Source organism: Pristiophorus japonicus, chromosome 20 (assembly GCF_044704955.1).
Source record: "Pristiophorus japonicus isolate sPriJap1 chromosome 20, sPriJap1.hap1, whole genome shotgun sequence".
NCBI lineage: Eukaryota > Metazoa > Chordata > Chondrichthyes > Pristiophoridae > Pristiophorus > Pristiophorus japonicus.
Genome location: NC_091996.1, coordinates 82,133,793 through 82,158,172, shown reverse-complemented (window position 1 = coordinate 82,158,172; position 24,380 = coordinate 82,133,793).

The window sequence follows — 24,380 nt, the reverse complement described above, 5'->3', positions numbered from 1 at the left end:
TGCTCCGCAAAGCGGTCACCCAATCTGCGTTTGGTCTCCCCAATGTAGAGGAGACCGCATCGTGGGCAGCGAATACGGTATACTGAATTGAAAGTACAAATAAAGCGCTGTTTCACCTGGAAGGAGTGTTTGTGCCCCTGGACAATGGAAAGGGAGGAGGTAAAAGGGCAAGTGTTGCATCTCCTGCGCTTGCACGGGAAGGTACCGTGGGAAGGGGAGGGGGTGCTGGGGGTGACTGCGGAATGGACCAGGGTGTTGCGGAGGGAGCGGTCCCTTTGGAATGCTGAGAGGGGAGGGGAGGGGAAGAGGTGATTGGTGGTGGGATCACGCTGGAGGTGGTGGAAATGGCAGAGGATGATCCATTGATGGTGGAGGCTGGTGGGGTGAAAGGTGAGGACAAGGGGGGAACCCTGTCGTGGTTCTGAGAGGGAGGGGAAGGGCTGAGAGCAGAGGTGCGGGAAATGGGACAGACACACTCGAGGGCCATGTGAACCACATGGGGGGGAATCCTCACGAGAAAGGAAGACATATCGGAAGCAATAATATTGAAGATGGCGTCGTCAGAGCTGATGCGGTGGAGACAGAGAAACTGGGAGAATGGAATGCGGGGTGGAGGAAGTGTAGTCCAGGTAGCTGTGAGAGTCAATGGGCTTAAAGTGAATGTTTGTCAATAGTCTATCCCCAGAAATGGAGACAGAAAAGTCGAGGAAGGGAAGAGTCAGAGATGGATCATGTGAAGGTGAGGGAAAGGTGGAAATTGGAAGCAAAGTGGAGCAGAAAATGGCACCGATGCTGTTGTGTATGCAACACCTTGTAACCAGCATTCTACCACCACCAGAGGACGCATCTGTTGGAGTCCCAAGGGATCCCAGCATCCCTTGGGAGCACTGCATATAAGCAGGCCTCCCATGCTGTGCCAGCACTCTGGAAGCAGAATAAAGAGACTAAGGTCACACTTACTCAAGTCTACAGTACTCAGTCACATTGCTTTATCTGAAACATAACAACTGGCGATGAGTAATAGATAACGAACCATCAGGCGAAAATGTAGAGAACTGTTGGTATCCTAGAGAAATTCGCTTAAGGTGACGATTTGGAAACCTTCGTGGAGCAACTTGACCAATACTTTGTGGCCAATGAGCTGGAAGGGAATGAGAACGCTGCCAATCGTTGGGCGATCCTCCTCACCGTCTGCGGGGCCTCATGAACAATCTTCTTGCTCCGGTGAAACCAACAACCAAATTGTATAAAGAACTGTGTACACTGGTCTGGGAGCACCTAAATCCGAAGGAGAGCGTTCTGATGGCAAGGTATCGATTTTATACATGTCAACGGTCTGAAGGCCAGGAAGTGGCGAGCTACATCGCCGAAGTAAAGTGCCTTGTAGGACATTGCGAATTCGGTGGATTCCTGGAGCAAATGCTAAGAGACTTTTTTGTGCTCGGCATTGGCCATGAGGTTATCCTTCGCAAACTATTGACTGTTGAAACACCGATCCTGAGCAAAGCCATAACGGTAGCCCAGGCATTTATGTCCACCAGCGATAACACCAAACAAATTTTGCAGCATAAAGATGTTTCGGTAAGTACTGTACACAAAGTAACGTCGTTTTCAGGCAGGAATGCATATGGCAGAACGTACACGTCTGCAGCTGCACGACCTCAGATGACCCAGAGTCCGCCATCAATCATTGGCACTGCGGAGATGATCATCGAGCCCATCAATGCCGCTTCAAACACTATGCGTGCAAAGGCTGTGGAACACTGGGACACCTCCAGCGAATGTGCAGACGAGCTGCAAACCCTGCAAACCACCACGTTGCAGAGGAAGACCAATCCATGGCGGATCAGGCTGAACTAAAGTCTCGCACCGAGGAGGCAGCAGTGTACCAGGTACAAACCTTCACCATGAAATGTCCACCGATCATGTTAAAAGTTGAACTGAACGGAATTCCAGTATCCATGGAATTAGACACGGGTGCGAGTCAGTCAATCATGAGCAAAAGGGCCTTCGAGAGGCTGTGGTGCAGCAAGGCACAAAGGCCCAAGCTGCTGTATGTATAGGGTTAATCACATTGGGTTAATTATGATATTTAGTCATTTACAGTGTGTCTCTGCTTTATGCCTCGTGAAGTGTTGTTGCTAAGGAGAGAGAAAGAGAGAGAGAAGCGACCTTGGGACGTACACCAGCTTGTTATGAGACGGTCGCCGCCTTGAGATCTCATGCTTTGTGGACAAGCACCTGGGGCCTTACAGATTAGGAGTTGGCCATAAGCCACATGCACCCATGTTTTGTTCAATAGTATCTTTGTTTAATAGTATAAAGGAGCGGCACTGTCCCATAGCTCTTTGAACTTCACCTTGGACCGTGATTGGCGAGCGGTGCCGGGACCCCCAAGGCTCCTGACCGGCCGTCGTTGCAGAGTTCCCGACGGGCTGAAGGCCGTGAGCTTTGTTGCATCTTATCATGCTTCTCTTTTCTTCGAAAACTGTATTATTAATGTTTCTTTTCTCTCAGTAAACGGTATTTTATTCTTTACTTCATTTGTCTTGTCTCTTAATTAACATTCATCCAGATCCCGAACCTGAGTCTATTATTATCGATCCAAAACAGCTGCCCTATTCATACCAAGCTGAGAACTTACACCAAATAGCTGATCCCTGTAATTGGCAGTGCAGTAGCAAAAGTCTCCTTTTGGAGTGGTGCACAAACTCCCACTTTGGATTGTGCCAGGAGATGGCCCCACAATGTTCGGCAGAAGCTGGCTGGGAAAAATCCGCTGGAACTGGGATGACATCTGAGCGCTTTCGTATGTTGACGATGCCTCATGTGCCCAGGTTTTGAGCAAGTTCCCGTCGTGGTTTGAACCAGGCATCGGAAATTTCTCTGGGCGAAGGTGCAGATCCACTTGGTTCCCAGTACACGACCCATCCACCACAAGGCACATGCGGTGCCATACATGATGCGAGAGAAAGTGGAGATCGAGCTGGACAGGCTGCAACGAGAAGGCATCATCACGCCGGTTGAGTTCAACGAGTGGGCCAGTCCGATTGTTCCGGTTCTCAAGGGCAATGGCACGGTCAGAATTTGTGGGGACTATAAAGTAACGATTAACCGTTTTTCGCTGCAGGACCAGTACCCGCTACCCAAGGCAGATGACCTATTTGCGACGCTGGGAGGGAAGACATTCGCCAAGTTGGACCTGACCTTGGCCTACATGACGCAGGAGCTGGCGGAATCTTCGAAAGGCCTCACCTGCATCAACACGCACAAAGGTCTGTTCATCTACAATAGATGCCCGTTTGGGATTCGATTGGCCACGACTATTTTTCAAAGGAACATGGAGGATCTGCCAAAGTCGGTTCCGCGCACCATGGTTTTCCAGGACAACATATTGATCACAGGTCGGGACACCATCGAACACTTGCAGAACCTGGAAGAGCTTCTATGTCGGCTAGATCGTGTGGGACTCAGGTTGAAATGCTCAAAGTGTGTTTTCCTGGCGCCAGAGGTCGAGTTCTTCGGGAGAAGAGTTGCGGCAGAAGGCATCAGACCCACTGACGCCAAGAGGGAGGCCATCAAGAACGCACCGAGACCACAGAACGTGACAGAGTTGCTGTTGTTCCTGGGACTCATCAAGTATTTTGGTAATTTCCTACCCGGGTTAAGCAGCTTGTTAGAGCCCCTACACAAAGGAGATGACAGGGTATGGGAGAAATCACAAGAGACTGCTTTTGAGAAAGCCAGAAATCTGTTATGTTCCAACAAACTGCTTGTTCTGTATTACCTATGTAAACGTTTAGTGCTAGCTTGCGATGCCTCTTCGTACAGGGTCGGGTGTGTGTTACAACAAGCAAACGAATCGGAAACATTGCAACCGGCCACCTATGCGTCCATGATGTTATGTATGCAATACCTTGTAACCAGCATTCTACCGCCACCAGAGGTCGCATCTGCTGAAGTCCCAGCATCCCTGGATCACTGTATATAGGCAGGCCTCCCATGCTGTGCCAGCACTCTGGAGTCAGAATAAAGAGACTAAGGTCACACTTACTCACGTCTACAGTACTCAGTCACATTGCTTTATTTGAGACATAATAGATACAGTCATCGATGTACCAGAAAAAGGGGAGAGGGAGGAGACCCGAGAAGGAGTGGAACAAAGAATGTTCCACATATCCCACAAAAAGGCAGGCATAGCTGGGGCTCATGTGGGTTCCCATAGCAACACCTTTAATTTGGAGGAAGTGAGTGGAGTTAAAGGAGAAGTTGTTCAATGTGAGAACAAGTTCAGCCAGGCGGAGGAGGGTGGTGGGGGATGGGGACTGGTTGGGCCTCTGCTCCAGGAAGAAGCGGAGCGCCCTCAGGCCATCCTGATGGGGGAAGGAAGTGTAGAGGGATTGGACGTCCATGGTGAAAAGGAGACTGTTGGGGCTGGGAAACTGGAAACTGTTACAGTGACGGAGGGTGTCGGAGGAGTCGCGGATGTAGGTGGGAAGAGAGTGGACAAGGGGAGAAAAAATAGCGTCGAGATAGGAAAAAAGCAGTTCTGTGGGGCAAGAACAGGCTGAACCGATGGGTCTACCGGGGCAGTCCTGTTTGTGGGTCTTGGGAAGGAGGTAGAAGCGGGCTGTGTGGGGTTGGGGAACTATGAGGCAGGTGGCTGTGGAGGGAAGATCTCCAGAGGAGATGAGGTTAGTGCCACTCTGGGAAATGATGGCTTGATGTTCAGTGTTGGGGTCATGGTCCAGGGGAAGGTAGGAGGAGTTGTCAGAGAGTTGGTGATCAGCCTCTGCAAGGTAGAGGTCGGTTCACCAATCAACAACAGTGCCACCCTTGTCAGCAGGTTTAATGACAAGGTTGGGGTTGGATCTGAGCGAGCGGAGTGCTGCAAGTTCAGAGGGAGGTCAGTTGGAGTGAGTGAGGGGAGCAGGGAAATTGAGACGGCCAATGTCCCGTCTGCAGTTTGCAATGAACGGGTCTAAAGAGGGTATGAGGCCAGAGGGAGGGGTCCAGGTAGAGCGAGAATTCTGATAATGGGTCAGCTGTGCGAGAAGACTCCTGGCCGAAGAAGTGGGCACGGAGGCGAGGGCGGCGGAAAAAGAGCTCAGCATCGTGCCGAGCTCGAAATTCATTGAGGTGGGGGTGTAAGGGGATGGAACTCAGGCCTTTGCTGAGGACTGATCATTCGGGGTCAGAGAGGGGAAGGTCAGAGGAGAAAGTGAACACACAGCGGGGGTGGGATTGGAAGAGAGGGTACGATCAGAGAGAAGTGTGGGGGAAGAAGATTCCGGAGGGGCGTTGGTGTCCAAGAGTTGTTGGAGCTTACGATCCTTGACATCTGAAAGGAAGAAAAAAGTATTTTGTTGAAGCACCGGATGAGGCGAAGGATGAAATGGAACTGTGGACCAGGACAGCTCAGAGATAGAGTGAGTCAGTGCTGCTGGAGAGAGGTCGAGAGTGTGCATACAGCATGGGTTAGATACAGAGTAAAGCTCCCTCTACACTGTCCCATCAAACACTCCCAGGGCAGGTACAGCACGGGTTAGATACAGAGTAAAGCTTCCTCTACACTGTCCCATCAAACACTCCCAGGGCAGGTACAGCACGGGTTAGATACAGAGTAAAGCTCCCTCTCCACTGTCCCATCAAACACTCCCAGGGCAATGTAAAGCTCTCTCTAAATTGGTTCACTAGGCACAGCCAACTGAGATATAGAATATGTTCAATGCAGCATACAGCTCCCTTGACATAGAAACATAAAAACATAGAAAATAGGTGCAGGAGTAGGCTTTCGAGCTGCACTACCATTCAATAAGATCATGGCTGATCATTTACCTCAGTACCCCTTTCCTGCTTTCTCTCCATACCCCTTGATCCCTTTAGCCGTAAGGGCCATATCTAACTCCCTCTTGAATATATCCAGTGAACTGGCATCAACAACTCTCTGCGGCAGGGAATTCCACAGGTTAACAATTCTCTGAGTGAAGAATTTTCTCCTCATCTCAGTCCTAAATGGCTTACCCCTTATCCTTAGACTATGTCCCCTGGTTCTGGACTTCCCCAACATCGGGAATATTCTTCCTGCATCTAACCTGTCCAGTCCCGTTAGAGATCCCCTCTCATCCTTCTAAACTGCAGTTGATCCAGTCTCTCCTCATATGTCAGACCTGCCATCCCGGGAATCAGTCTGGTGAACCTTCGCTGCACTCCCTCAATAGCAAGAACATCCTTCCTCAGATTAGGAGACCAAAACTAAACACAATATTCCAGGTGAGGCCTCACTAAGGCCCTGTGCAACTGCAGTAAGACCTCCCTGCTCCTATACTCAAATCCCATAGCTATGAAGGCCAACATACCATTTGCCTTCTTCACCGCCTGCTGTACCTGCATGCCAACTTTCAATGACTGATGTACCATGACACCCAGGTCTCGTTGCACCTCCCCTTTTTCTAATCTGCCGCCATTCAGATAATATTCTGCCTTCGTGTTGTTGCCACCAAAGTGGATAACCTCACATTTATCCACATTATACTGCATCTGCCACTCGTTTGCCCACTCACCTAACCTGTCCAAGTCACCCTGTAGCCTTTTAGCGTCCTCCTCACAGCTCACCCCGTCACCCAGCTTAGTGTCATCTGCAAACTTGGAGATATTACGCTCAATTCCCTCATCCAAATTATTAATGTATATTGTAAATAGCTGGGGTCTCAGCACTGAACCCTGCGGCACTCCACTAGTCACTGCCTGCCATTCTGAAAAGGACCCGTTTATCCCGACTCTCTGCTTCCTATCTGCCAACCAGTTCTCTATCCATGTCAGTACATCACCCCAAATACCATGTGCTTTAATTTTTCACATCAATCTCTTGTGTGGGACCTTGTCAAAAGCCTTTTTGAAAGTCCAAATACACCACATCCACCGGTTCTCCCTTGTCCACTCTGCCAGTTACATACTCAAAAAATTCTAGAAGATTTCTCAAGCAGGATTTCCCCTTCATAAATCCATGCTGACTTGGACCGATCCAGTGACTGCTTTCCAAATGTGCTGCGATTACATCTTTATTAATTGATTCCAACATATTCCCCACTACTGATGTCAGGCTAACCGGTCTATAATTACCCGCCTTCTCTCTCCCTCCATTCTTAAAAAATGGTGTTACATTAACTACCCTCCAGTCCATGGGAACAGTTGATAGACTGTTGGAAAATGATCAGCAATGCATCAACTATTTCCAGGGCTACTTCCTTAAATACTCTGGGATGCAGCCGATCAGGCCCCGGGAATTTATTGGTCTTTAATCCCATCAATTTCCCTAAAACAATTTCCCGCCTAATAAGGATTTCCTTCAGATCCTCCTTCTCACTAGACCCTCGATCACTCAGTATTTCCAGAAGGTTATTTGTGTCTACCTTCGTGAAGACAGAACCAAAGTATTTGTTTAACTGGTCTGCCATTTCTTTGTTCCCCATTATAAATTCACCTGAATCTGACTGCAAGGGACCAATGTTTGTCTTCACTAATCATTTTCTCTTCACATATCTATAGACACTACCCAATGAAACAGACCCCCTCAGGTACAACATGGGATGAATACAGAATAGAAATTGCTCTGCAGTGAAGTGTCGAGTTTCCCAGGTACTGGCCAAATTTATATTGAAGTTAAACTCCGGGTAACTCAGCATTTCTACAGCCGAGCCTTACTGCAGCTGCTGATCAGCTCCCAGTAACTGGTTCGACTCTCACCACGGCCAAATCCTGGACTAAACAGGCTCTCAGTACAGTTCCTCACCTCTCCAATCATTGCTGAAGCTTTCTGTTTAATGTCGTCTATCACACTGAGTGTGTTGGTCCCACCAGGTTTGCTCTGTGATCCCAGCCACAGATTGTAGTCCCAGACAGTGTGCTGATGATTTAACTTCTCTCTCTCCACCTTCCTGGGATATTGCTCACTCCAGGAAACTATCAATACAAAAATGCTTCATCTTAATTCATATTAATTCTCGAATCTGTAAGAGGAATATAATGGGAATATTTGTGTTACTATGATTATATTTAAGTTGACTATATTTGCAATTAATGACATTTACTTGAAATACTTTGGTATTAATTTGTTGTTTTCTGTCCTTTGCCCTGGTTATAGCGACCAAACTCACTTCCAGTGTCAGCTGTCACTCCAGCTCCGCCCACACTGACATCCACAGGAACATAGGAACAGAAGAAGGCCATTCAGCCCCTCGAGCCTGTTCCACCATTCAATGAGACCATGGTTGATCTGTGACCTAACTCCATATACCCACCTTTTCCCCATATCCCTTAATATCTTTGGTTCACAAAAAGATATCAATCTCCGATTTAAAATGAACAATTGACCCCCAGCATCAATTGCCGTTTGCGGAAGAGAGTTCCAAACTTCTACAACCCTTCGTGTGTAGAAGTGTTTCCTAATTTCACCCCTGAAAAGCCTGGCTCTAATTCTAAGACTATGCCCGCTCGTCCTAGAATCCCCAACCAGCAAAAATACTTTCTCTCTATCTACCCTCTCTGTCCCGCTTAATATCCAGAAAACTTCGATCAGATCATCGTTTAACCTTCTAAATTACAGCGAATACAACCCCAATTTGTGTAATCTCTCCTCGTAACTTAACCCTTGGAGTCCGGGTATCATTCTGGTAAACCTACGCTGCACTCCCTCCAAGGCCAATATATCCTCCCTAAGGTGTGGAGCCCAGAACTGCTCACAGTGCTCCAGGTGTGGTCTAACCAGGGCTTTGTACAGCTGCAGCATAACTTCTACCCCCTCGTATTCTCGTCCTCTAGATATAAAGGCCAGATTCCCATGAACATTTCTGATTATTTTCTGTACCTGTCCATGACATTTTAATGATCGATATACCTGAACCTCCAAGTCCCTTTGGACCAACACTGTTTTTAGCCTTTCCCTATTTAGAAAGGACCATGTTCGCTCCTTTTTAGCTCCAAAATGGATGACCTCACATTTGCCTACATTGAGATCCATTTGCCACAGTATTGCCCATTCACTGAATCTATCGATATCCCGGTGTAACATTACGCTATCATCGACACTGCCCACAATGCCACCTATCTTTGTGTCATCGGCAAATTTGGATTGATGACTTTCTATGCCATCGTCCAAGTCATTAATAAACATGGTGAACAGTTGCGGCCCCAACACAGATTCCTGCAGGACACCACGAGTCACATCCTGTCAATTTGAGTTCATAAGAACATAAGAAATAAGAGTAGGCCACACGGCCCCTCGAGCCTGCTCCGCCATTTAATACGATCATGGCTGATCCGATCACGGACTCAGGCTCACTTCCCTGCCCGCTCCCCATAACTCCGTATTCCCTTATTGGTTAAGAAACAGTCTAACTCTGTCTTAAATTTATTCAATGTCCCAGCTTCCACAGCTCTCTGAGGCAGCAAATTCCAATGATTCTCAACCCTCCGCGAGATGAAATTCCTCCTCATCTCAGTTTTAAATGGGTGGCCCCTTATTCTAAGATCATGGCCTCTAGTTCTAGTCTCCCCCATCAGTGGAAACATCCTCTCTGCATCCACCCTGTCAAGCCCCCTCATAATCTTAGGCGTTTCAATAAGATCACCTCTCATTCTTCTGAATTCCAATGAGTAGAGGCCCAACCTACTCAACCTTTCCTCATAAATCAACCACCTCATCTCTGGAATCAACCTAGTGAACCTTTTCTGAACTGCTTCCAAAGCATGTATATCCTTTCGTAAATATGGAAACCAAAACTGCACGCAGTACTCCAGGTGTGGCCTCACCAATACCCTGTATAACTGCAGCAAGACTTCCCGGCTTTTATACTCCATCCCCTTTGCAATAAAGGCCAAGATTTCATTGGCCTTCATGATCACTTGCTGTACCTGCATACTAACCTTTTGTATTTCAGGCACAATTACCCCCAGGTCCCGCTGTACTGCGGCACTTTGCAATCTTTCTCCATTTAAATAATAACTTGCTCTTTGATTTTTTTTCTGCCAAAGTGCATGACCTCACACTTTCCAACATTCTACTCCCTCTGCCAGATTTTTGCCGACTCACTTAGCCTGTCTATGTCCTTTTGCAGATTGTGCGCGTCCTCCTCACACATTGCTTTTCCTCCCATCTTTGTATTGTCGGCAAACTTGGCTACTTTACACTCAGTCCCCTTCATCAAAGTCGTTAATATAGATTGTAAATATTTGGGGTCCCAGCACTGATCCCTGCGGCACCCCACTAGTTACTGATTGCCAATCCGAGAATGAACCCACTCTCTGCTTTCTGTTCAGTAGACAATCCTCTATCCATGCTAATATATTACCCCCAACCCCGTAAACTTTTATCTCGTGCAGTAACCTTTTACGTGACATCTTGTCAAATGCCTCCCATTATCCCTACTCACTGTCTCCTGCCGCTCAGACAATTTCCTAATCAGGTCAATCATACGTCCTCAATTCCGTGGGCTTCTTAGATAACAGTATCTTATGTGGGACTTTACCAAATGCCTTCTGGAAGTCCTTATAAATAACATCAATAGACATTCCCCTGTCCACTACTTTAGACACCTCTTCAAAAAATGCACTCAAGTTTGTGAAGCATGGTCCACCTTTCATCATCATAGGCAGTCTCTCGAAATTGAGGAAGACTTGCTTCCACTCTAAAAATGAGTTCCTCAGGTGACTGAACAGTCCAATACGGGAATTACAGTCTCTGTCACAGGTGGGACAGACAGTGGTTGGAGGAAAGGGTGGGTGGGACTGGTTTGTCGCACGCTCCTTCCGCTGCCTGCGCTTGATTTCTCCATTCTCTCAGCGACGAGACTCGAGGTGCTCAGCGCCCTTCCTGATGCTCTTCCTCCACTTAGGGCGGTCTTTGGCCAGGGCCTCCCAGGTGTCGGTGGGAATGTCGCACTTTATCAAGGAGGCTTTGAGGGTGTCCTTGAAACGTTTCCTCTGCCCACCTGGGGCTCGTTTGCCGTGTAGGAGTTCCGAGTAGAGCGCTTGCTTTGGGAGTCTTGTGTCGGGCATGCGGACAATGTGGCCCGCCCCGCGGAGCTGGTCGAGTGTGGTCAGTCCTTCAATGCTGGGGATGTTGGCTTGATAGAGAACGCTGACGTTGTTGCATCTGTCCTCCCAGGGGATTTGTAGGATCTTGCGGAGACATCATTGGTGATATTAAAAGGTCCACCTTTCACACTGATAGGGTGTAACCAGGGGCGCAAACCTGTCTCCAGCTGACATCACTAAGGAGCCGGGAGCCAATCACACGGCAGCCAGGAACGATATCACAAAGCAGCCCTGGCCCCTCCCCCTTGAGGTGTGACAGGGTCACCTGACCAGACTGGACTCGGTGGTCTGCAGTGTCACTGGGCACCAACACAGGTTGTACACTCAATCTGACAGCAAAGTACTGCAATCCCTAAAATGGACAACAAATGCTGGGCGCACTCAGCAGGCCAGGCAGCATCCGAGGAGAGAGAAACAGGGTTATTGGTTCAGGTCTGACACACTTCATCACAACTGGGACAGTTAGAGATGTAACAGGTTTTACGTAGATGCAGAGGCAGGGATAGGGTGGGAGGCAGGAGCGGTTAAATGTTGCAAATGGGTTCGCAGAGTCATAAACAGCTGCTGCCTGAAAAATAGGGGCAGAGATTATGGTCTGAAATTGTTAAACTCGATGTTGAGTCCCGAAAGCTGTAAAGTGCCTGATCGAAAGATGAGGTGCTGTTCCTCGAGCTTGTGTTGAGCTTCATTGGAACAGTGTAGGAGGCCGAGGACGGATAGTTCAGAGTGGGAGTGGAGAGGGGAATCAAAGTGACAGGCGACCGGAAGCTCAGGATCACACTTACGGACTGAACAGAGGTGTTCCGCAAAGCGGGCACCCAATCTACACTTGGTCTCCCCAATGTAGAGGAGACCGCATCGTGAGCAGTGAATGCATTTGAAAGTGTACTAATTTGAAAGAAGTACAAGTAAATTGCTGTTTCACCTGGAATCCCAGGGCAGGTACAGCATGGGTTAGATACAGAGTAAAGCTCCCTCTACACTGTCCCATCAAACACTCCCAGGGCAGGTACACGGGGTTAGATACAGAGTAAAGCTCCCTCTACACTGTCCCATCAAACACTCCCAGGGCAGGTACAGCACGGGGTTAGATACAGAGTAAAGCTCCCTCTACACTGTCCCATCAAACACTCCCAGAGCAGGTACAGCATGGGTTAGATACAGAGTAAAGCTCCCTCTACACTGTCCCATCAAATACTCCCAGGGCAGGTACAGCACGGGTTAGATACAGAGTAAAGCTCCCTCTACACTGTCCCATCAAACACTCCCAGAGCAGGTACAGCATGGGTTAGATACAGAGTAAAGCTCCCTCTACACTGTCCCATCAAACACTCCCAGAGCAGGTACAGCACGGGGTTAGGTATAGAGTGAAGCTCGCTCTACACTGTCCCATCAAACACTCCCAGGGCAGGTACAGCACGGGTTAGATACAGAGTAAAGCTCCCTCTACACTGTCCCATCAAACACTCCCAGAGCAGGTACAGCACGGGGTTAGATACAGAGTAAAGCTCCCTCTACACTGTCCCATCAAACACTCCCAGGGCAGGTACAGCACGGGGTTAGATACAGAGTAAAGCTCCCTCTACACTGTCCCATCAAACACTCCCAGAGCAGGTACAGCACGGGGTTAGGTATAGAGTGAAGCTCGCTCTACACTGTGCCATCAAACACTCCCAGGGCAGGTACACGGGGTTAGATACAGAGTAAAGCTCCCTCTACACTGTCCCATCAAACACTCCCAGAGCAGGTACAGCATGGGTTAGATACAGAGTAAAGCTCCCTCTACACTGTCCCATCAAACACTTCCAGAGCAGGTACAGCACGGGGTTAGGTATAGAGTGAAGCTCGCTCTACACTGTCCCATCAATCACTCCCAGGGCAGGTACAGCACGGGTTAGATACAGAGTAAAGCTACCTCTACACTGTCCCATCAAACACTCCCAGGGCAGGTACAGCACAGGGTTAGATACAGAGTGAAGCTCGCTCTACACTGTCCCATCAAACACTCCCAGGGCAGGTACAGCACGGGTTAAATACAGAGTAAAGCTCCCTCTACACTGTCCCATCAAACACTCCCAGAGCAGGTACAGCACGGGGTTAGATACAGAGTAAAGCTCCCTCTACACTGTCCCATCAAACACTCCCAGGGCAGGTACAGCACGGGGTTAGATACAGAGTAAAGCTACCTCTACACTGTCCCATCAAACACTCCCAGAGCAGGTACAGCACGGGGTTAGGTATAGAGTGAAGCTCGCTCTACACTGTCCCATCAAACACTCCCAGGGCAGGTACAGGGGGTTAGATACAGAGTAAAGCTCCCTCTACACTGTCCCATCAAACACTCCCAGAGCAGGTACAGCATGGGTTAGATATAGAGTAAAGCTCCCTCTACACTGTCCCATCAAACACTTCCAGAGCAGGTACAGCACGGGGTTAGGTATAGAGTGAAGCTCGCTCTACACTGTCCCATCAATCACTCCCAGGGCAGGTACAGCATGGGTTAGATACAGAGTAAAGCTACCTCTACACTGTCCCATCAAACACTCCCAGGGCAGGTACAGCACAGGGTTAGATACAGAGTGAAGCTCGCTCTACACTGTCCCATCAAACACTCCCAGGGCAGGTACAGCACGGGTTAGATACAGAGTAAAGCTCCCTCTACACTGTCCCATCAAACACTCCCAGAGCAGGTACAGCACGGGGTTAGATACAGAGTAAAGCTCCCTCTACACTGTCCCATCAAACACTCCCAGGGCAGGTACAGCACGGGGTTAGATACAGAGTAAAGCTACCTCTACACTGTCCCATCAAACACTCCCAGGGCAGGTACAGCACAGGGTTAGATACAGTGTGAAGCTCGCTCTACACTGTCCCATCAAACACTCCCAGGGCAGGTACAGCATGGGTTAGATACAGAGTAAAGCTCCCTCTACACTGTCCCATCAAACACTCCCAGAGCAGGTACAGCACGGGGTTAGATACAGAGTAAAGCTCCCTCTACACTGTCCCATCAAACACTCCCAGGGCAGGTACAGCATGGGGTTAGATACAGAGTAAAGCTCCCTCTACACTGTCCCATCAAACACTCCCAGAGCAGGTACAGCACGGGGTTAGGTATAGAGTGAAGCTCGCTCTACACTGTCCCATCAAATACTCCCAGGGCAGGTACAGCACGGGTTAGATACAGAGTAAAGCTCCCTCTACACTGTCCCATCAAACACTAATACAAAAGCAAAATACTGCGGATGCTGGAAATTTGAAAAAGAAACAAAAAACATTCTAAATACTCAGGCATCTGTGGAGATAGAAACATAGTAAATGTTTCGGATCAATGGCCTTTCGTCAGAACGGGAAAAAGTTTGAGATGTAAGAGATCTTAAGTTGGTTTAGGCGCAGGGGAAGTGGGAGGGGAGGAAAGAACACAAGGGAAGGTCTGTGATAGGGTGGAAGGCAGGAGAGATTAGAGAGACAAGAGAGATGATGGTGGTGAGTCAAAAGGAGATGGTAATGGAACAAGTTAAGAAACAAAAAATGAATCTCGATGAGTTTCAAATGGGAATGGCAGCATCATCAACATCTGCCCTGTGATAAAATAGGGGCAGAGGTTATGGTCTGAAATTGTTGAACTCGATATTGAGTCCAGGAGGCTGTAAAGTGCCTAATCGAAAGACGAGGTGCTGTTCCTCTTGCATTGAGCTCCCTTGGAACAGTGTAGGAGGCCGAGGACGGAGAGGTCAGAGTGGGACTGGAGTGGAGAATTAAAGTGACAGGCGACTGGAAACTCGGGGTCGCCTTTATGGACTGAACAGACCCAATCTGCGCTTGGTCTCCCCAATGTAGAGGTGACCACATCGTGAGCAGCAAATACAGTGCACTACATTGAAAGAAGTACAAATAAATCACTGCTTCACCTGGACAGCGGGAAGGGAGGAGGTAAAAGGGCAGGTGTTGCATCACCTGCGCTTGTACGGGAAGGTGCCGTGGGAAGGGGAGGAGGTGATTGAGGAGTGGACCAGCACAGGTTAGATTTGTTTTTATTGGTTCCAGGATGTGGGCGTCGCTGGCAATGCCGGCATTTATTGCCCATCCCCTAATTGCCCCTTGAGAAGGTGGTGGTGAGCCGCCTTCTTGAACCACTGCAGTCCGTGTGGTGAAGGTGCTCCCACAGTGCTGACTGTTTGGGAGGGAGTTCCAACGATGAAGGAACGGCCGATATATTTCCAAGTCGGGATGGTGTGTGACTTGGAGGGGCACGTGGAGGTGGTGGTGTTCCCAAGCGCCTGCTGCCCTTGTCCTTCTAGGCGGTAGAGGTCATGGGTTTGGGAGGTGCTGCCGAAGAAGCCTTGGCGCGTTGCTGCAGTGCATCTTGTGGATGATACACACTGCAGCCACGGTGCGCCGGTGGTGGAGGGAGTGAATGTTGAAGGTGGTGGGTAGCGTGCCGATCAAGTGGGCTGCTTTATTCTGGATGGTGTCAAGCTTCTCGAGTGTTGCTGGGGCTGCATTCATCCAGCCAAGCGGAGAATATTCCATCACACTCCTGACTTGTGCCTAGTAGATGGTGGAAAGGCTTTGGGGAGTCAGGAGGTGAGACACTCACCGCAGAATACCCAGCCTCTGTCCTGCTCTTGTAGCCACAGTATTTATGTGGTTGGTCCAGTTAAGTTTCTGGTGACCCGCAGGATGTTGATGGTGGGGGATTCGGTGATGGTAACACTGTTGAATGTCAAGGGTTGGTGGTTAAATTCTCGCTTGTTGGAGATAGTCATTGCGTGGCACTTGTGTGGCATGAATGTTACTTGCCACTTACAAGCCTAAATGTCGCCAGGTCTTGCGGCATCCAAGCATGGACTGCTTTATTATCCGACTGGCGAATGTCACTGAACAGCCCCACTTCTGACCTTATGATGGAGGGAGGTCATTGATGAAGCAGCTGAAGATGGTTGGACCTAGGACACTGTCCTGAGGAACTCCTGCAGCGATGTCCTGGGGCTGTGATGATTGACCTCCAACCACCACAACCATCTTCCATTGTGCGAGGTATGACTCCAGCCAGTGGAGAGTTTTTCCCTGATTCCCATTAACTTCAGTTTTACTAGGGCTCCTTGATGTCACACTCGGTCAAATACTGCCTTACTGTCAAGGGCAGTCACTCTCACCTCACCTCAGCTCGTTTGTCCATGTTTAGACCAAGGCTGTAATGAGATCTGGAGGCGAGTGGTCCTGGCGGAACCCAAACTGGGCTTCGGTGAGCAGTTTATTGGTGAGTAAGTATCGCTTGATAGCGCTGTCGATGACACCTTCCAGCACTTTGCTGATGATTGAGAGTAGACTGATGGGGCGGTAATTGACCTGGTTAGATACAGAGTAAAGCTCCCTCGACACTGTCCCATTAAAGCTTTAGATCAGGGAGAGGGAACAGTGTGAATCAGGGAATGGAAACTGTTAAGTAACCCCACAAGGCTAAGTATGGTGAACTAGTTCAGGCATGACCTTACTCCAGTTTATTTATTCTCAAAGTGAGGATTCAACATGGCTGCCAACATTATATACAGAGCTTGCACGTGTCTGCCAGTGACCATTAGGACTCTGAGTGTGGCGCCCTCTGGTGGCAGGTAAAACCCAGTTAACATACATAACATCATTCCCCCCAAAGTCCTTGGTACAGGTTGTATTTACAAGTTGAGACAGTCCAGGGCCTTCCGCTCCCTGGTGGATCTTCTCAGTTCGAACCCAAGCTTGGGTGAGTTAGTAGGACCATTGCTGCATTGCGGAGCAGTCGGTCTGACAGGACTGTCAGGGATGGTAGGTTCATCTTCATGAATGACACAAGTGTCAACTGATGGTTGGATGTGTTGGTTGGCCGATGATGATGTCATCTTCAATTTGTTCTGGGGGTCTGTGAATCGCAGTTTGGTTTGGTCGATGTGCCTCTTGCATGCTTGACTACAAACACCCTGTTATCCTCCTTGGCCAAAACCGTGCCAGCAACCCACTTTGGACCATGACCATAATTCAGGACAAACACAGGGTCATGAACAGCAATATCACGTGATACGGCCAAGCAATCGTGGTACCATTGCTGCCGTTGCCTTCTGGTTTTGACGTGATCATTGAGATATGGGTGTACAAGGGAGAGCCTGGTTTTGAGGCCTCTCTTCATTAACAGCTCGGCAGGAGGGACCCCGGTGAGCGAGTGGGATCTCGTCCGGTAACTGAGCAGAATGTGGGACAGGCAGGTCTGTAGGGAGCCGAGAGTCACACGTTTTAGGTTCTGCTTAAATGTTTGGACAGCCCGCTCCGCTTGACCGTTAGACACGGCTTTGAAAGGGGCAGACCTGACATGCTTGATGCCACTACGGGTCATAGTGGAACTCCGAACAGGTGAAACACAGTCCGTTGTCGCTGACAAGGACATCGGGCAGGCCATGGGTAGTGAACATGGCCCGGAGGCTTTCAATAGTGGCTGTGGATGTGCTGGATGACATGATTACACATTCAAAGCAGTTGGAGTAAGCATCCACTACCACCAAAAACATTTTGCCGAGAAAGGGGCCGGCAAAGCCTATGTGCATCCTTGACCAAGGTTTGGATGGCCATGACCACAGACTCAGAGGAGCCTCCACAGATGCGTTACTCAGTTGCATGCAAGAGTTGCACTGATGCACGCATGACTCCAAGTCCGAGTCAATGCCCGACCACCAAACGTGAGACCTGGCAATGGCCTTCATCATGACAATGCCTGGGTGGGTATTGTGTAAATCTCACACAAAAGTTTCCCTGCCTTTTTTTGGCATAACAACACGATTACCCCTAACAGACAATCAGACTGAATAGACAATTCATCTTTGCGGTGGCTATAAGGCTTAATTTCATCCTGCATTTCCCTGGGAATGACAGACCAATTTCCATTTATTACACACCTTTTAATGCTTGACAGTACAGGATCCTGGCAGGTCCAGGTCCTAATTTGGCGAGCCGTGATGGATGACCCCTCACTCTCGAAGGCATCCATGACCAGCAACAAGTCAGCGGGCTGCGGCATTTCCACCCTGGTTGTGGGCGATAGTAGCCGGCATCAGCACAGTTTTCAGTGCCTGGTCTGTGACAGATGACATAATCATAAGCGGATAATGTCAGTGCCAATCTTTGGATGCGGGACGAGGCATTGGTGTTTATACCTTTGCTCTCAGAAAACAATGAAATGAGCGGCCTGTGGTCTGTTTCAAGCTCAAACCGAAGCCCAAACAGGTATTGGTGCATTTTCCTAACCCCATATACGCATGCTAAAGTCTCTTTCTCTACCATACTATAGGCTCTTTCAGCCTTAGACAGACTTCTGGATGCGTATGCAACTGGTTGGAGTTTGCTTGCTGGAGCACACAACCGACCCCATATGATGAGGTGTCGCAGGCCAGCACTAACCGCTTACATGGGTCATAGTGTACCAGTAATTTATTGGAACATAGCAGGTTCCTGGCCTCCTCAAAGGCTCTTTCTTGAGATTTGCCCCAAACCCAGTCATTACCCTTTCTCAGCAACATGTGCAAGAGCTCTAGCAATGTGCTCAAACTAGGTAGAAAGTTACCGAAATAGTTGAGAAGATCCAGGAACGAACACAGCTCCGTCACACTCTGGGCTCTGGCTGCGTTCTTGATGGCTTCTGTCTTCGAGTCCATAGGCCGGATGCCGTCTGCTGCAATCTTTCTCCCCAGGAATTCGACTTCTGGTTCCATGAAAATGCACTTGGAACATTTTAGCCTGAGTCCCACTCTGTCCAGACGACGTAGAACCTCTTCCAGGTTGTGCAGGTGTTCGGTGGCGTCGCGACCGGTGATCAGGATGTCATCTTGGAACACGACGGTTCTCGGGAAGGACTTCAGCAAACTCTCCATGCTTCTCTGAAATATGGCTGCCGCTGATCGAATTCCGAAAGGGCATCTGTGGTATATAAACAGTCCTTTGTGTGTGTTGATGCACGTCAGTTTTTTCATCGATTCGACCAGCTCCTGTGTCATGTAAGTGGAGGTCAGGTCCAATTTGATGAACGACTTACCCCCGCTAGCATTGCAAACAGGTCGTCAGCCTTGGGTAATGGGTACTGATCCTGTATCGAGACTCGGTTGATCATTACCTTGTAGTCGCTGCAGATCCTGACCGTGCCATCACTTTTCAACACTGAGGCAATTGGACTGGCCCATTCGCTGAACTCGACTGGTGATATTATTCCTTCCCATTGAAGTCTGTCCAGTTCAATCTCGACCTTCTCCCTCATCATGTATGGAACCGCCCGAGCCTTGTGATGGACTGATCTTGCATCTGGGCCTAGGTGGATCTGCGCCTTGGCTTCCGTGAAGTTGCCGATGCCTGGTTCGAACAACGAGGGAAACTTGCTCAGCACTTGAGCACATGAAGCGTCATCCATTGATGATAAGGCTTTAGTATCGTTGCAGTTCCATTTAATTTTCTCAAGCCAACTCCTACCGAACAGCGTTGGGCCATTGCCTGGAACAATCCACAACGATAAATCATGCACAGCTCCAACCTTTACTGCCGCGCTACCAATGACTGGTATGAGCTCTTTGTATAGATACGCAGCTTCACATTGATTGGGCTCAGTTTGGGTCTTTTGCCTTAGTGTTCCACAGCTTTTCGAAAGCCCTCTGGCTCATTATTGACTGATTCGCACCCGTGTCCAATTCCATGGATACTGGAACCCCATTTGATTTAACTTCCAGCATTATCGGAGGACTTTTGGTAAAAGAATGTACCCCATACATTTCTTCGTCCTGTACCTCGGGTTGAATTGTCTGTGTCATTTGATTCACGCTGGATCGATTATCCTCAGCCACGTGGTGTGTCACAGCACGCTTGCTCGGTTACGGACACATTCACTGAAGGTGCCCAATTGTTGCACTGCCTTTGCACACGTACTGTTTGATTCGGATTTGCTGAGCCCGATGATAGCCCCCGCAACATCAACAAGGCGAGATTTGATTCACCCCCGATGGCGGACTTTGAGCAGTTACAGGTCGTATGAACGTGGATGACTAGGCCCTGCCATGTGCAGCTCTGCCTGCCGACGATATTATTTAATGCACAGTACTTGCCGGTGATTTTCAATGCTGGAAAGATATCTGTTTCGAGTTTTCGTCCGTGGACATGCATGCCTGGGCGATCGTGATGGCCCTGCTCAGGTCTCGAGATTCAGCAGCCAACAGCTTTCGAAGGATGGCCTCGTGGTCAATGCCAAGCACGAAAAAGTCCCGCAGCATTTCCTCCAACGCAGCTCCGAAGCTGCACAGCCCAGCAAGACGTCTCAGGTTGGCGACAAATTCCGTCACGTCCTGGCCCTCGGAGCGATTGTGCGTATAGAAACGATACCTCGCCATGATGGTGCTTTCCTTCAGTTTAAAGTGGTTCCGAACCAGCGTACACAATTCATTGTAAGTCTTATCCATTGGTCGAGTCGGTGAGAGTAGATTCTTGATAAGACCATACATTTTTGACCCACAAACGGTGAGGAGAGCCGCTCTGCGCTTAATTGCATTATCGGTTCCTTCCAATCCGTTGGCTACGAAGTACTGATCGAGGTGATCAGTGAAATCCTCCCAGTCTTCCCCTTCCACTAATCACGCCAAAATTCCAACAGACATGGTTGTGTGAAAGTTCGTATTTTTAACTCGTCACCAATTGTTAAGTATCGAATTATTCCACGAGGCTAACTACGGTGAGCTAGTTCAGGCATGACCTTACTCCAGTTTATTTGTTCTCAAAGTGAGGATTCAACATGGCTGCCAACATTATATACACGGCTTGCACGTGTCTGCCAGTGACCATTAGGACTCCGACAGTCACGCTCTCCAGTGGCAGGTAAAACCCAGTTAACATACATAACAGAAACAGTGTGAATCTGGGAGTGGGAACAGTGGAGTGTGGATTATAGTCGCCAATATTAGAGCATCAGCCTTGTTATTCCCACCGTCTGTTTTCCGCTTGATAGGGAATCAAATGTGGGTGTTTAACAGCGTTACTGAAATGTAAAGACTGCAGCGATGGGGGGGGGAATTCCCACGATCCCATGGAAATGGGGACTCCAGGGTGAATCAGTTCCAGCGATGCTGTAAAGAGCTGAGGCCGGCGCTAGGAGCGGCCGTCCCATCGATCGATGAACAGCTGATTGCCACTTCGATTGCCTGCTGCCGCTCATTACAGTATTTTGGTGGCTGGCCCTTGATCTAACACCCTCCGCTAATGGTGACCCATTGATTGGGAGGGGACATGGAGTTGCTGGGGACTTTGAGCGCGAGTTAAAGGCAGATCACCGTTTACTGTTCACTTGCTGTAGGTTGGAGGAGAACTTCTGAAACACATCGGGAGATTATCTGGGACCTTGTCAGGAACTCACCAACACTTCATCAACATATTTTCCTGAAATTCTCTGAGGACTTCACCTGAAAAGAATGAGTTCGCAACCTGCAGGTGTCTCTGTTTTAGCGCACTAGGTCTCTCACCAGGACCTCCCACACCAGGACCTCCCACATCAGGACCTCCTGCACCAGGACCTCCCACACCAGGATCTCCCCCACCAGGACCTCCCACACCAGGACCTCCCCCACCAGGACATCCCCCACCAGGACCTCCGCACCAAGACCTCCCCCACCAGGACCTCCCCACCAGGACCTCCCACACCAGGACCTCCCCCACCAGACCCTCCCCACCAGGACCTCCCACACCAGGACCTACCCCACCAGAAACTCCCAAATCAGGACCTCCCCCACCAGGACCTCCCGCACCAGGACTTCCCCATCAGGACCTCCCCCACCAGGACCTCCCCCATCAGGACCTCCCCCACCAGTATCTCCCCCACCAGGACCTCCTCCACAAGAACCTCCCCCACTAGGACCTCCCCCTCTGCACCTCCCCCACCAAGACCTCCCCCACCCAGACTTCCCCCATCAGGCCCTCCCCCACCACGACCTCCTCCTCTGGACCTCCCCCTTTGGACCACCCCCTCTGGACCACCCGCTACCAGGATCTCCCCCACCAGGATCTCTCCCACCAGTACCTCCACCACCAGGATCTCTCCCACCAGTACCTCCTCCTCGGGACCTTCCCCCACCAGAACCTCCCCCTGTGACCTCCCCCCACCAGTGCCGTGCCCTCGGTCCCTGGGCCACCCTGAACCCTGCCGCTGTGTGTCAGCCAGAGCACTCCGTACCTTCAGTGGGAGTGGGTGTGGACCCACACATACCGCTCGCAGACGTTGCCTCGCATCAATACTTGAATGCCATTGTATCGGCGCAGGCCCGAGGGAGGTATTAAAGGATATTGCAAAAGTGCTTATACCAGAATGTTTTTATGCCGGACACTGTACTGTTTACAGATTGTGTTCATCTGATTGTTTGCTGAAAATGTCTGGAGCGGACCGAGGCCTCTGGGCAACAATGGCCAGGAGAGAAAACTCACCCCAGGCGATTGGCAGGATTGTTCAGTAATGGAAAACCATTTAGCCCAAGATCAGCTGTGCAGCAGAAACCTATCAACGGCCATTGACGCCATTACCTGGATGAGATAGTCCCGAAAGGTGGGAAAGAACTGCCATTAAGTCCCAGACCCAGTGGAACCAGAAGCCATCAGGAGCCATCATTGGAATACACAAACGTAAGATCTGCGATGATGGGCCATTCGGACAATCACCCCAGACAAAGGAAATACTCTATTTTGGCAGGAAGTAGCATGGACTGTAATGTAAAAGAGAAGGCAGTTGGCTGCCATCTCTCCCTCTTCTCTCTTTGCTCCAAGCACTGTGCATTCCATCCGGGACGGAGAGGAAATGCACCAACGAGGGATCAAGATCCTCGCTACTCTACCTTCGGAAGGATCGTCGAGACCAGGACCTGAATGCTGCAATGGCGGCACGGAATCGGAAGCTTTCCCCAAGGAAGAAGCAGCGAGTGAGCCAATGGGTAATCTGGGTGAGCATTATCCAAGCCCCCGCACCGCTTTGACCATCGAATGGAGTGTGAGGGGGTGTCGTGTGTCCCAAACCAAGCCTTAGTGGTTTAGTGGGGAGGTGCTGTGTGTGATTATAGTGTGTGTAAGGTGGGATTTGTTGGACGAATCCAGTTGTACCCTGTACATTACCGTAGTGTTTTGATTTCTTAGTCGTCTTAATTGGTGACAGGGGCCTGTTAGGACGGGCCAGTTTCTGTACTGTTGTACTGTTTCGTTTACACCAGCAGGTGTTACTTTTACTGGAGGGTGTGTCTGTGTGTGTGTGTGTGTGTGTGAGTGTGTGTGTCGATGGGTCTAAGTGTGTGTGAATGTGTGAATGTGAGACTGTGTGTGTGTGAGTGTGTGTACGTGAGTGTGTGTGTGGTGTGTGAGTGTGTGTGAGTGTGTGTCTGTGTGTGTGTGTGAGTGTGTGTGTGAGTGTACGTGAGTGAGTGTGTGTCTGTGTGAGTGTACGTGAGTGTGTGTGAGTGTCTGTGAGTGTGAGTGTGTGTGTGTGAGTGTACGTGAGTGAGAGTGTGTGTATGTGTGTGTGTATGTGTGTATGTGGGTGAGTGTGTGTATGTGAGAGTGTGAGCATGTGTGTGTGTGTATGAGTGTGTGTGCTTGGAACCGAATGAAGTATTGTACAGTTGAGACCTAAAGACCTGACTCTGGCTCAGTTTTCTGTTCCCCCAAATAATTCCCGTGTCTAGAACCGTAGGCTGGGGTGATTCGAAACCACCGACACTATACTTGCAGGTGTCTCTGTTTTAGCGCCTCCAGGAAAGTTCAAATTCTGCTTGTCAACAATTAGATTCTAAAACCAGACTTTGAAGCAGGCATGTCTTATTAGCACAGGACCCATTTAGCGCCTGTTTGACCCTGCCATTAGAATGAAGCCAGTGACTGCGTGTCCCGGTGAAAGTGAGTTGGAGTGGTGATGTCCTGATTGCCAGCGCGATTACCCCATGGTGTGGGAGAAAGTGACAGCGAATGTATTCTGTGCTGATCGGGTGACTGTATTACGCACTGATAATAATGATTGATTAGCTTTAATGGGCTGTGTTTAAAGGCTGCAATGTACTTCAGCCTTGACAATCGGTAGCTGGTAAAGGAAAGGGAGCAGCTGTTTAATGAATAGCTTCCCTCTGATCTGAACAGCAGTCACCACGCTCCAAACTCCCAGCTCCAATTCACTGCAAGTAGCCTTAGACACTCCCTGCGGGGCCCACTGGTCCAATCAGCAGCCGGTCCCTTCAAATGGAGACATCCGCAAAGGCTTCATCCGA